A 13481-nucleotide genomic window follows, 5' to 3' on the forward strand; every position below is an offset into this window, starting at 1 on the left:
CACTACTACTCTTCACACCTGTGAATACTAGCAAAATGTGCAGAACTAGAGAGAGGAGACACAATATCTGCTTAGAAAAAAAATCCTGTACTTTCAGGATGCATTTATGATGCAGGAGGTGCTTGTCAGGCCACTTGGTGCTTTCCAGGCTCTATTTCAACCCCAAATCCAGTTCATCCATTCTTCAGGCTTGAACAGTTTGCTGAAGTAAAGCTGTGTAGGATACATAACATGTTTCATGATGCCCCTCGGACCTCAGAGTCCTGTTAGCAAGAGGGAGGAAAACTGTCTGCCTGCATCTGAGGCAAAGGGAATGCATGGAAACTGAGCAGGAATGCCTGGAGGAACATCAGGAAAAGCAGCTGGCCAGTGGCTGAAAATCAGCTGAATCTTCTGCAGTAAATCCACACCTAAATATTTATCAAGAGCTGAAGGTCAGACACCCCATGATATCACCACAACCACAGATAGTGTTTGTGGTAGAGCTCGTAATGCCCTCCATCCCAAACTGGGGTTTCTCCATCCACACAATTAATTTACCTTATTGCTGCTTGAAAATTCATTGGATCAGATGTGGCAAGTGCTATGTCAGGCATATAGGGAGTTTCCCTGTGGTCTGACTTATCTGTTGGGCAGCAGAGTTGCCCATATTTTAGTACCACAGCTGTTGCCAGGTTCAAGCTTGGACAGAAACACTGGATTAAGCAAAATATCACCTTTTTTTCTATTTCTATTCACCTACTCCAATCCTTACTGCCATTCATGGGTTCTTCATCAAACTGACTTGAGACTTTAATATCCAAAAATAGCCTGCAACACCATTGGAGTTTTAAAAGTCCTCTATGGTTTCCTTTTGGAATCACTTGAAAACTCATTTTTAAAACTCCAAATCCTGAAGACCCATCTCATTCCTTGAGACTGCACTTCTTCTAAAACAGTGGCATGGGGACAGTGGCAGGGGAGGAAGGGAAGGACTTCACTTCAACATAATCTTGATGACTCCACTGCAACCGTGGAGCAATCCAGGCTAAAACAACCCCCCCTTCCCTCCCTTTTTTTTTTTTTTTTCTTGGAAGTCACAAAGCCAGGCAACAGCACTAGTTTTGTTTGAGTGAAAGCAACAGATTTACTCTCTCCTGAGTTCAACCTCCAGGCTGTTTGGAGTTCTGAAACTCCAGCCTGGCAAAAGGCCAGCTCTAAATAATGGCTCATCATTTCATCTTGTTTCCAAAGAGAAAAAAAAAAACAACCAAAAACATAAATAAACAAAACATGAAAGCTCCACTCATCCTTTCTGTAATTCCAGGCATTGAAGTATTCAGGGCTGGCTTCTCCAGAATTTCCAGGAGGTAAAAGAACAAAGCAGATACAAGAAGAGGGGACACCGATACTCTTTGCTCTTCCCTGTTTCCCAGCAACTTCATATTAAACATTAGAAGGTGCAACGGGCTCTGTCTTCTTTTGCCTCATGTGGAGTTCAGCAGGTGGATGACAAAAACAAGGCATAAAGCCTAGCTTCAGGAAAATCTTCATTTACAGCTCTTAAAACTGGTGTCTCCTAGAAGATGTCTGCAAGGGAACCAGACCACTTGTCCTTCTACATGTTGAAGCACCTCATCAGAAGGCTGAAACTCCCCTGAGCCCCCCATTTCCCTGGATCTTGCAGAACTCTCAGCCATCAGCTGGGATCGGGTGCTTGTCCAGCCCTGCCACCCAAACGCCCCATGTACCACCTTGAAGGATCCAAAAGTGTTTCTCAAGATGTAAACGGAGCAGAAGTGCAGCCACCCTGGGGTTAGGAACTCCAGAGAAGGAAACAACAAAAAAACCTCAATCCATCTAAATCCTAAAATCTAGATGGAAGAACAAAATATCACATACTACAGTGAGTTTTATTTTCATTTCAGAGAAAGGTGCTAGCAGAGGTGGATGTTGACTGGGTCTACCAGGGATTTACTGGTGCAGCTCTCTGCACAGAGTTCAAAGCTGCAAATTGACTTTACAAATCACAGGCCAGCTGCAAAGGAGGAGGAAAGATGGCTCTGCTGATGCCTGTTTTAACCTTTAAAAGTAGATACTTATATGAAGCAGCAGCTGTTTCATCATGAAAGTTTACTTTATATGAGAAAACGTCAGTTTTTCTTGTGGAAGTGTCAGAGTGAGTAATATCACACAGTTTTCCTCATGTTTTCTCACAGGTTTTCTGTTTTAAAAACAGGCAATTCACTGAAATCAGGTGCTTCCTGTAAACAGTCTTGATTGCAGAAAATTGGTGTACTCCTGAATAGAAATCCAAAATAAACTTATTTTATCCAGTGGCGTTGTTGTCTTTGGCAAAGTTTGATCAACTGAAACGTGGAACAAAGGATTAAAAAAAAAAAAGGCATTCAGTTTTGTGCAGAACAAAATCCCGCTTCAGCAATAAATGACCAATCTGAATAATTACTTACAGGGCTGGAGTTCAGGTTTATGCCCCAGAATTGGTAGTGAGTTGAGGTCACCAAGGAGGTGTTGTGCACTCTGAAGGAGCACAGTGTTTACCTGCAGATGTGTAAGGAACCAAAGGGTCACCTGGAATAAGGAGGCTGCTCAGATTTACAGCAGCTATAATTTTTTTGTCCTTATCTTCATAGATTTACACCATCACTCATCTATATTTTTTTTTCATGGCTTTGTCATGTGATTTCAGTGTCTGGTCTTTGCAGAGGCCTCTTAGTACATTGTGTTTGAGGTGAATTGGAATACTTTGCCAGCCAGGGAGTAGTCTGTGGGATGGAGACTGGCACAGCTTGTGGAAGAAGAATGGTCCATGCAGGGACATGGGTGGGACAAGATGAACCACGATGAGTCTGAGGAAGTGCCCAAGGAAGTGGTGGAGGCACCATCCCTGTAAGCTTTAAAAAAACATGTGGATATGGTACTTGAGGACATGGTTTAGTAGTGAATGTAGTGGTGGTGCTGGTTGACAGTGGACTTGGTGATCTTGGAAGTCTTTTCCAAGCTCAGTGATTCTGTGGTTCTGTGACTCTAAGCTGGTCAGGTTTACCAGGCTCCACAGGGAGCCTGATGGAAGGGGAACAAAGCAGCAGAAGGGATGTATGAACAAGGAGGAATGTGGTTGGGAGCACAGCAAAGATGAGACAAGAGGATATGGCAGGTTTAGGATAACACTGTTGTGATAGTGAGGTCACTGCTCGTTGGAGCCGAGGGTTTGTGTTCATGAACCCTGGAAGTGCTCTCAGAAAATTGGAAAGGGAATATCAGAGGAACTTAGAAAGACTGTGTAGAGATGGATATATGTGCTTGCATCTCTCTACCTGGTTAGGATAGAAAGTTAAAAAGTGCAAGATCTGTACAGGTTGCTGTGGGACAAATGGGAAAAAAACATTCTTGTTTTGTTCATAAAAATAACTGCTGGTTGCTACAGCTGCTGCCTGCCTCCAAATCCACTCCAGCCCTCAGGGATGAAGCTCTTTCTCTTCTCCTTGCTTTGCTGCAAATCAAGGTATCTCTTCTTGGCTTTGTAAGATCCCATTGGAGGACCCAGGTGCTTCCTCTGGCAACAGCAGAAATACTAGTGTTAGTGATTCACAAGCTTCAGCTCTGTCCTCTGAGCAGCTCCCGGGGCCCATCGTGTCTACAAGCACAGAAGTTCATCACCAGCTTGTGTTTCTCCTTTTGCAACATGAGAGGATGAAGACAAGTCTCTTTTTCTGCCACCTCCTGCAGCTGGGGAGGGTCAACCTTGTGCACTTCAGGCACTGGTTTGTGCTGGGGCCACCCAGCTGGGAAGCAGCTTGTCAGGAAAGGACCTGGGGATATTCGTGACATCAAGGTGACCATGATCCAGCAATATGTCCTTGTGACAAAAAAGACCAACAGTGTCCTGGTCTGTGTTAGACAAAGCATTACCAGCAGGGCAAGGGAGGTAGGTGATCATTCCTGGAGTGCTGTGTCCAGTTCTGGGACAAGTACAGGGAAGAGCTGTAATCCAGTGAAGAGCCACAAAGCTGATGAAGGCACTGGAGCACCTCTGCTGTGAGAAAAGACTGAGGGAGCTGGGACAGCTCAGCCTGGAGAAGAGAAGGCTCCGGGGGTCTCATCAAAGTCCATCAACACCTGCAGGGAGGGTACAGAGAGGACGGAGCCAGGCTCTTCCCAGTGGTGCCCAGTGACAGGACAAGGGACAATGGGCACACACTGAGACACAGGAGGGTCCCTCTGAACGTCAGGGAACACATTTTTACAGTGAGAATGACTGAGCACCGGTACAGGTTTCCCAGGGATGTTGTGGAGGGTCTATACTTGGAGATATTATAAAGCCTGGACATGGCTCAGGGAAATGAGCTCTTGGTGACCATGCTTGGGGGGGGTGTGATGGACAGGATGACCTCCAGAGCTCCCTTCCACCCTTAAACCACTCCATCACCATGGAAACTGTGATTCCATGGCAGTTTCACACAGCATCCCCAACCCTCTTCCTTTGGATTGACTGATGTCCGTGCATCGACACTTGCAGAGCACACAAATGAAATAATAAGACATTAACATAGAAATTCATGCTCTTGTTCCAGTCTCAATTCCACTGGCACAAACCTGGAATTGCATTACTGAAAACTGTGCAACAAAGAACTGAGACGAGAACAGAATCTGACCCATTTGACTAACATCTACCTGGTCCTAAAAAGATGCAACTATGTTTTTCTTGCCAAATCTGAATGCTATTTTCTTTTCTTCTCCTTGTTCTTTCTCCTCCATCATAACCTGAATTTCTGGAGTACAGGTAAGAAAGTTCAGAGAGACAGCTGTGTGCTGTGGGTGGGAGTGTGGGTGTGATATATGAACACCACACAGGCAAACAGGTATATGAAAAATAGTATAAGTAAAACACTGACAGCCTCTTTTTGTAGCCTCCTCCATCACTGCATCTTACAACTCAGTGAGATTATGTTGCACAATGTTTGACATCAGTTTGATACACGTTGTTCCCATGGCAACAGGTCTTTCTCACACTTTTTGTTTTGCTTTGGTTATTTCTTGAAATCTGTTATTCTTCTTCAGGAACTAACATTTTCTCAGGGATGCTTATCCCCTCCCTCATCTTTTCAAAGGAATTAAGCTCTATAGTGAAAAGTTCTTAGCCTAAATGATATTGCATTCTTTTATAATTTTCTAGTGTTCTTCTGCTTTTATTTGACAATACAGAGTAAGAAGACAAAAAAATCCCTAAAAACTTGGCAAAAAATAAAAGCCTGCTTTATCCTGGTGCAGGGGAAGAGCTCACTGAACACCATGTGCTGAGGCAATAGAGAGTGTTGTGTGTGCTGTGGGGTAGGACTTGTGGAGAGACACCAAGACTGCCAGAGTTCAAAAAGAGTTTGGACAACACTCTCAGGCATATGGTGGGATTTTTGGGATAGTCCTGTGCAGAGCTGGGAGTCGGACTTGATTACCCCTGTGGATATTCTTTGGTTCTATGATTGTGCTAGCCCTCCTCTGTCACTGATGGAGAGCAGAAGAAATGCCTTATTACCATCCAAAATCTGGATTTCAGCTCCTCAGTCAAAGCAGGGAATCACTTCTCTGCTTTTTCATGTTCTGACCATGCAAAGCTTTTTCCTTAAATGATATCCCACAACATCACCCTTTCACGCTTCATCCCCATGTCATTATTAAAACCAAATTCAGCCTCAGTGCAGACTGCACAGACATGTGAGGTATATGTGAGGAAGTTTATTTCATGACCCCTGATGTTTTTGATAACCTACAGGCTCTCTCTGCCTCCCTTTTCTGTTCCATCAGAAGGAAAAATACAACAGTGGGACTGTCATGTTTCTGTGAGGGGAAAAATACACAGCTGAGAAACACAGAATTTGGTGGTTGGACACGTGATTGTGTCTGTTAGCAGGAACACCAGAACTAAGCCAAGGGTTTTTATTTAATGACATAAATATGAATTTGGGATCCATCCTTCCCAGGCTGCCACAGCACAAGCATGTCACCAAATGGCCAGGCTGAGGATGCCAAGGGGTCCATCTGAAGCGTGTGAAGGGGGTGGACACCAGAGGGAAGGGGAAGGGGGAAGGTGTCCCCAAGGGAACAAACACACAGTGTATCAGGAAACGTTTCATAGCAGTGAAAGCTGCTCAGCTGCAGAGCCAGCTCCCAGAGGAAGTCCTCTTGGAGGGTCTCCAAACTGTTGCATGGGGGGTGCAGAAGCTGCATGAGAACACACTTTGGGTAATGTTATTAATGATCATGGTTTTCATGATGGCACTAAACAAACCAGTGCAGTAAAGATAATGATTAGAAACTTCTGCACGAACACAAGGGTTAGAAAGAGCCATAGCCAGGCTGGACAGGGTGCAGTAACACACCTTCCCTTCCCTCATGCTTTTCAATGTACTTCCCCAAAGAGATCAACACTCACATCCCTGTCCCCCCCCCCAAAAAAAAGCAGGTTAGAGAGGTCTGGTGGGGTTTGTAGAGCTGACTCCTGGCATTCATGGCACGACCTTCTGGAACGCAGCCTTGGAAACCTTCCAGCAGCATCCAGATCTCTGGGACAGGGTGACTGAATGCCCCTGGGAGGTGATGCTTTCTGGCTAACAAGCACAAGTTGCATGTGGGAATGGGGTGAAATACTTAGGAAGAAAGAAAAAAGGTGGGATTAAAAAAAGAGTGTTTAAAGATGGGAGCAACTGCCTTGCTGAAGTAACTGCCTGGGCAGCTGGAGACCTCCTTAGCAAATGTCCTATTCTTTGCCTGTCATAGACTCATAGATTTGTTGAGGTTGAAAAAGACTTCCAAGATCATCGAGTCCAACCACCCCCCAGCACTGCCAAAGCCACCACTAAACCATGTCCCCAAGTGCCACATCTACCTCTTTTTTTAACACTTCCACAGGTAATGACTCCAGCACTGCCCTGGGCACTGTTCCAATGTTTGACAATCCTTTTGTAAAAAAGTTTTCCCTGATATCCAATCTAATCCTCTCAAGGCACACCTTGAGTTTGTGTCCTCTTGTTCTATTTCTTCTTACCTGGGAGAAAAGACCAGCTCTCATTTGGTGACTGATTATAACTTCATCCCCAAATTCAGTCCCTCAGATCTTTGCTCCAAATAAGCAGCTGCAGAGTGGGTAATGAGTAGAGGCATTGGAAAAAGGTTTATTAACAAAAGACACTTGAAAAAATAAAAGAAGAACTCCTGTGAATAGTAAGTTTTGCACTTTTGCAGGCTCATTGCTCTCCTTACTATTTGTTGAAAGTGATAAAATCAGCTGCTTTGTTCAACCCCAGAATGAGGAATTTCCACATAATTTTTGAAAGCTCACAGGGCAGTTATAAGACAAGAAAAACCAAAAAATTTCTCGTGCTGATCTCCAGGAAAAATGTCTTTCCTGACAGTCTCAGCTCACTTAGTGGGTCTTCCTGGACCTGTCCCATCAAGAAGCTTCCACATGAAGAGGTGGAAATGCCCTTTTTTTTGTGGAATAACTTTGTGTGGCAAATGAGGCACAAGCAGAGGAGCAAGGATGTGATGGGACAGGAGCTCTGTATTCAGCAATCTGGTGTTTTTCTTATTCTCCTCCAGTTTCAGGCATTTTCATTATGTATTGCAAACAGTGGCTCAGAACTTGGTATAGCATCTGCAACATTTTCTTTTTTTTTTTTTTTTTGCCCCAGAAAAATGAGAAAGATGAACTTTGGAGGCTGAAGGTATCTGGATTTGAACCTTTCAGTGTTCAAATGTTTAATGGCTTAACACAAGAAATTTAATTGGTATCCTTATACCTTCCCTAAATGCAGTTTGTCAAAAGGGAAACTCAACAGAAGACATGCTCTGTGCAAGCTGTCCTTTCATGTCCCCCAGGGCTTGCTGTAAAATCCATTCACCCATCTTTGGCACTGGCAGGGTCCTCTTAACGATGGGTGTGGCCAGCACTCAAATGCCATTTATTCTTACAACACTCCTGTAAGGCAGAGCAGGCACTGGAACAGAGATATCACTGAGCACTATAGAAACCAAGGACAAAGTCACTAACTCCCTAAGGCATGTGGCTAAATTTTGCCTTTTTAGGCAATTAAGAGGCCAGAGAGGACTTTACTGTTTCTTTTTCTCCTCAGAAAACCTATGACAATTTAAATTCCGCTTCTCAGCCTAGCTGCAGATGTGATTGAGGATCTCCACAAAACTATCTCAAGGCTAAATAATCCTGGGATTCAGGGAGTAGTTCTTTCTGTCCATGCTGCCCCCTGGGTGTGATCATATCACGTTTAGAGACTGACAGCACTGAGTGGAGCCAAGAGCAGTAGCCATGTTCCCTTTCCTTCATATCCAAGAGTAATTGCACTGGAATCTTTTTTTTAAGCGGTGGTTTGGGTCTTGAAGCTCTCCCCTCTCTGGGAATGTCTTCCTTAAACCTGAGCTTCTAATCTCTCTCTCCAAAACTCCAAAAACATTGTCCAGGACACTGGACAACAATAGGCTGGGACATCCTTGTGAACCTTTCCATCCTTTAGAGTGGGACACCAGCCATGGAACACTGAAAAGGAGAGGAAGAGAAGCTGCAGGCATAAGACCAGTCCCTGGCTTAGCAGCACACTGTAGTGAGCCCTGAGCACCTTCGACTGAGCTGGCACCAAAAAAAATCAATGTCTTTTTCCATCACTTCACTGACAACTGCACATTGTCACAGACACTGCTTAACAGCTGGTTCTGGTGAGCATGGAGGGATGGGGACAGACAATTTGGGAGAAAAACAGCCAGGAGAGGAAAAAATAAATAATTTTTAAAAAGCACCTTATTAGTATGTCCAGGTTTTATGGATAGGGAGTGCCAAGCAGGAGTTTCTTTCAGTCTGTTCCTACCTGTGAGTTACCAGCCTTGCTCTCAGCAACTTTCTCCCATGGCCCAGCATGATTTAATTAGGAAGCCTCCTCTATGTGCCCACATTTATTGGGCAGAGTTTTATAGCAACATGGAAAATAGGTGTTTTGTGGCCCCCTCCAGATTGCATCTGCCATGGTTCAGGGAATCACAGAATGCTTGGAATGGGAAGAGACCCTGGGCAAACATTTCCTGTGCAATTAAACAGAAATAGCTCAGGTCCAAGTGAGCTGAACAATTCAACTCTGCAATGTGAACATAACTAGCAAGCTAATCTTAGAGGCAGTGATGTGTCCTGACACACTCCATTCCCTAACTCCTGTTCACAGATACATCATAAAATCTGCTGAAATCATCCTGTGCCACAGTGAAATTGAGTATTTCCTTTACCCAGGTCCTTTAGGTCTAATCTGCATTTTTGGGGAGCTGGCCCAAAGAGATTGGTGATGCTGCTATTGCAAGGTATAAGGTAAGAAAATAGCTTTAGCAGCTGCCCCCTAAGAAATCTTTGCCTTTTATCAGGACAATGAATATTAGCAGTTTATTAAGACATGCAACCTAGGTTTTTGCTAATTCATCACATGGATGTGAAAACAACATCAGCCCATGATACAGGACATTACAAATAGTTGTGACTCATTACAGGTTTTTATCTTCCTCTGAAGATAGCACTGATCAGAGGATGAAGCCTAATAACAGTGGTGGGAGTCTGGGGAGGAGAAAAGAGAGCCTCCATGAATTAATTACACTCAGATCAGTTTTCCTCCGTGATCTTGCAGGCAGTGAAGGTGTTGTGTGACTTTAAACCTCCTCCTCCTAGTATCCCACCCTTCCCTGCTTGGAAATTCCTCATCTGCAGAAACCTTGATAGGTACACAGTGAAATGGCTCAGGTTTAAAGATCAGGGAAGGCAATGTCTGTGCCATTTATGGCTTGACTTCTACCAAAATGAACTTATTTGTCTAAATTAGGTGTACAGTCAAGTATAAATAGATCCTGTCTAGACAGGCAATGTAATAGAGAAGTGAAATAAAAGGTTTTAACTGTACCAGGCTCCTGATCTTAGTATACCAACTTAGGGACCTTTCCAGAACCAGGCCATTGAGAGGGGAAAGTGGAAACGGTTCACTATGAATCCAACTGATAGTTTTCTGTTCCTGGAATTGAAAGAATCTGGCAGATTAGACCCAAAATAGAGGTGGATGACAAAACCAGTGCAATAGCAAAGGTAAACAGCCCACTGGGTGACTGATTCTGTGCCCAAATCCCCATGTCAGGAGTCAGCTCAGTGTAGTACCGTGACACAAAGAGCACAGTGAAGAAACTTCATTGCAATGTCTCTGCTGATTTAAATCACAGCATTTCAGATGTTGGGCAGCTGAAGTGAGAGTGAACTGTTGACAGGCTGATCAACTGTGGAGTTCAAACACAGGTACGTTTTCTTTGTCCATCCTGGATCACCTTTCCAGGCTGTTTCAGGGCAGGAAGTTTCCCATAACTAAACAAGGACAGACAAGAACAGTAACATCATCAACAAACATGGTGTCATTGAACCCTTAAATATAACAAGAGTTCATAGGCAGTAGGATCCAGCTTGCACCTTCTTCCAACTTATCTTCCCCCTTTCCCAAGGAGAAAGGATACTTCCTTCACTTGTGACTTTATTCCTCTCCTGAAGGAAACAGTATTTTTCGACAAGGGGCATAAACATCAGCATTTTCCTGTGTCTGCCTGGCTGAATGAACAGTTTCCTCCAGGGATTTAAAAGTGCAGCATTAAAAGGGTCAATATAACATCTCCACAGGGTTATGGTGGAGGAACCATTGAGCAGCATGAAGCTGTTGTATGTATGGCCAGTGCCATGCTCTGACATACTGAGAGAGGATTTTCAGATGGGTTGTATTATAGAATCATAAAATCATAGAATATGCTGAATTGGAAGAGGTCCACAAGGATCATCAAGTCCAGCTCATGACCCTTCACAGGACATCCCCAAAAATAACACCAATGTGCTGAGAACATGGTCTGGATGCTTGTTGAACTCATTACATTGAATGCAGCCTTAACTGGACAAATACTTATGTTTTTACTCAAGCCTGATATTTGTATTTCAGGGAGAATATTGGGAAAAAAAAGTAAAGGGCTTTTTAAAAAGCAGCAAGAAGTGGCTTTTAGGTTACAACTTTTATCAAGATATTTAAAAGCTTTCTCTTCAGCTTCACTCTTAATGAGAATCAAGACTTGACTTGGCCTCATTTCTATGAGTATCTCTTCAGAGACACCCTTTCTGGGAGAATACAGCTCTTCTACCCAGGACAAAAGGATACTGTGACAGGTGGAGGTCAGGGTATAATAAACTTCTGGAGATATTCAGACCAGAAACAGAGAAGAGATGTTTTATTAGTGAGAGAAATCCACCCCTTTAACAACTTCCCTAGAGGCTTCATGGTTCTTTGTCATCTGTTTTCTTTAGATCATAAGGGATGGTGTTTTTTAATAAAAGGCATGGGTTCCCTCAAAGGGAAACTGTAGGCATTTTGTCACCCAGCTGTGCTGTCTGGGTTGGGACAGGCAGTGTTGGCTTGGATGAAGATGCAGATTTTAAAGCAGAGGGATTTGCACAGTCCAGAAACTACACTGGGTGATCCAGGAGAGTTGACACATGAGAAGTTTGCATGGGTCTTGTCTGAGGTTAGGAGTGCTTTGCTCAGTTGTGTCTAATCTTGAGTTCATGCAGGCCTGGAATTGATTTTTCTTGCACAGATAAGGATGTGAAACCAAGTTGGTCTTGCCTTTCAAGTATGTAAAGACAGATTTCTCTTTTGGAGGGAAGCAACACTGACTAACCAAAATAAATGAGATGCAGTTCAAAGACAAAAAAAAGAACAAAAGAGCCACAGAGGAAAGGAAGGTTTATTTCCTGTTAGTTTTTAACTGCAAATCAGAATCATGGATTTAAAAAAGCGTATTGGACTTTCACAACACACAGAAAGACAGAAAAATCTCCTTTTTCTGCTTCAGCTTTTGGCCTGGGCAGCTAGGAGTAGTAAAATCACTTTCTGCTGTGACCACAGTCTCCAGCTTGCAGGGTATTGTGCAGATAAGGTGTCAGGCAGGATGACTCACTCATCAGCCAGTGCGTAGGATCGTGCATGCACAAACAAGTGATAGTCCCAGAAGACACCCTCGAGATGGAGATTTAAAAGTCAGTTTATTTCCATGTAAAGTATTCTCAACCAGGCTGTAAAAATAGTTCCATACCTGGTCTCAGTGGAGCTCGTCAGAAACCCAAGTGGGCTCACTAACGTCATCCTAAAGTGATTTACTCAGAAACTTTTCACCCTGATGGCAAAATTGCTTTGAACTTGTACAGTAATTAGGAGATGTAGGGTGGATACTCCACCACCACAGCAGGCACTGCTCCATTTGGCTGTTGAAATCATTGTTACTTTTAAAAAGAGCAAATAGTTTACAAATCCCCAATTGTCATAACATTGTAGGAGACCAGAAAGTGGTTGGTGTGGGGGACAAGCTGGTTCTGGGTATTCAAGGAGAAATTTTCCATCAAGAAAAATGTAGCCTGCTTTTAAATTATTCTGGAATCTTAGTTGTGGGACTGAATCTGAACAAAACCACCAGTGATTATTATTCTGTTCAGCAAGATGGCAGCTTACCAGCGAAATCATTTTAAGTTTCCAAAAATCAGCTGAAATAGTGTCTCCAAGGAACACATAAGAGTTTTATAATTGATTTCATCCATAAAAAGATATGGGATTTTGAAACTAATACAGGGAGTTTAGTTGTTTGGCAGAAACGGCTGAGGATAGCCTGTGTCCTGCAGGACTCTGTTTCCCAAAGCAGCTATGGAAATTCGCAGTGTCATCTGGAGTGTGCAAGTTGCTGATAATTGGAGGTATTTGAGCTGTTTTCCCAAGCCCATACATATTTTTTGACCCAAATCTCAACCACAGTAACTCCAGTGCCTGAGCTTGGACCATGTTTGCAAGACATCAGAGGAAGGCTGAAAGCCTCAGTCAAGCCAAGGATACCCAAAATTCTACAGCGCTGAAAGAATTGCATGGATTTAAACCATCTGAGCATCTGAAAATAAAAAGCTCTTGTTGGAGGTGTCTGTTTTTGAGAGAGCTAAAGGTTTTGTTGTTATTGCTTAGCACGCTTTATTTAAAGTTTGGAGAAGAAGCAAAAAGGACAAGATGATGGAAGAAATTCTGAAGGTTTGGAAATCCTCCAGAAATTCTGACTCCCCTGGAGACAGGATTTTACCTCTGATATGCTAGACATGATTTTATCATGAAAAATTCCATCGAACACTTTACAAAACTTACAACATATATCCTCTTTCACATCTGATTTTAAGGCATTGCTTCACTCAAAGCTGTGCCTCCCACCCGAAATCTCAAGTGCAGAGGTCTTCAGGGTCTTTTCTACTTCCCCCATAAACTTGATGAGTCACCAAGCAAGGCCTTTTTGGGGGTGGCAGGATTGAGAGGTAAGATTTGGTACTTCAAGAAAATACTCCACTCCCTCTGTTCAGAGGGAGAAACATTTTCCTTTTCTTCTGTTTTGTG

This window comes from Pipra filicauda, unplaced genomic scaffold (genome assembly GCF_003945595.2).
Source record: "Pipra filicauda isolate LSUMZ 115617 unplaced genomic scaffold, ASM394559v2 scaffold422_size665910_pilon, whole genome shotgun sequence".
Taxonomy (NCBI): domain Eukaryota; kingdom Metazoa; phylum Chordata; class Aves; order Passeriformes; family Pipridae; genus Pipra; species Pipra filicauda.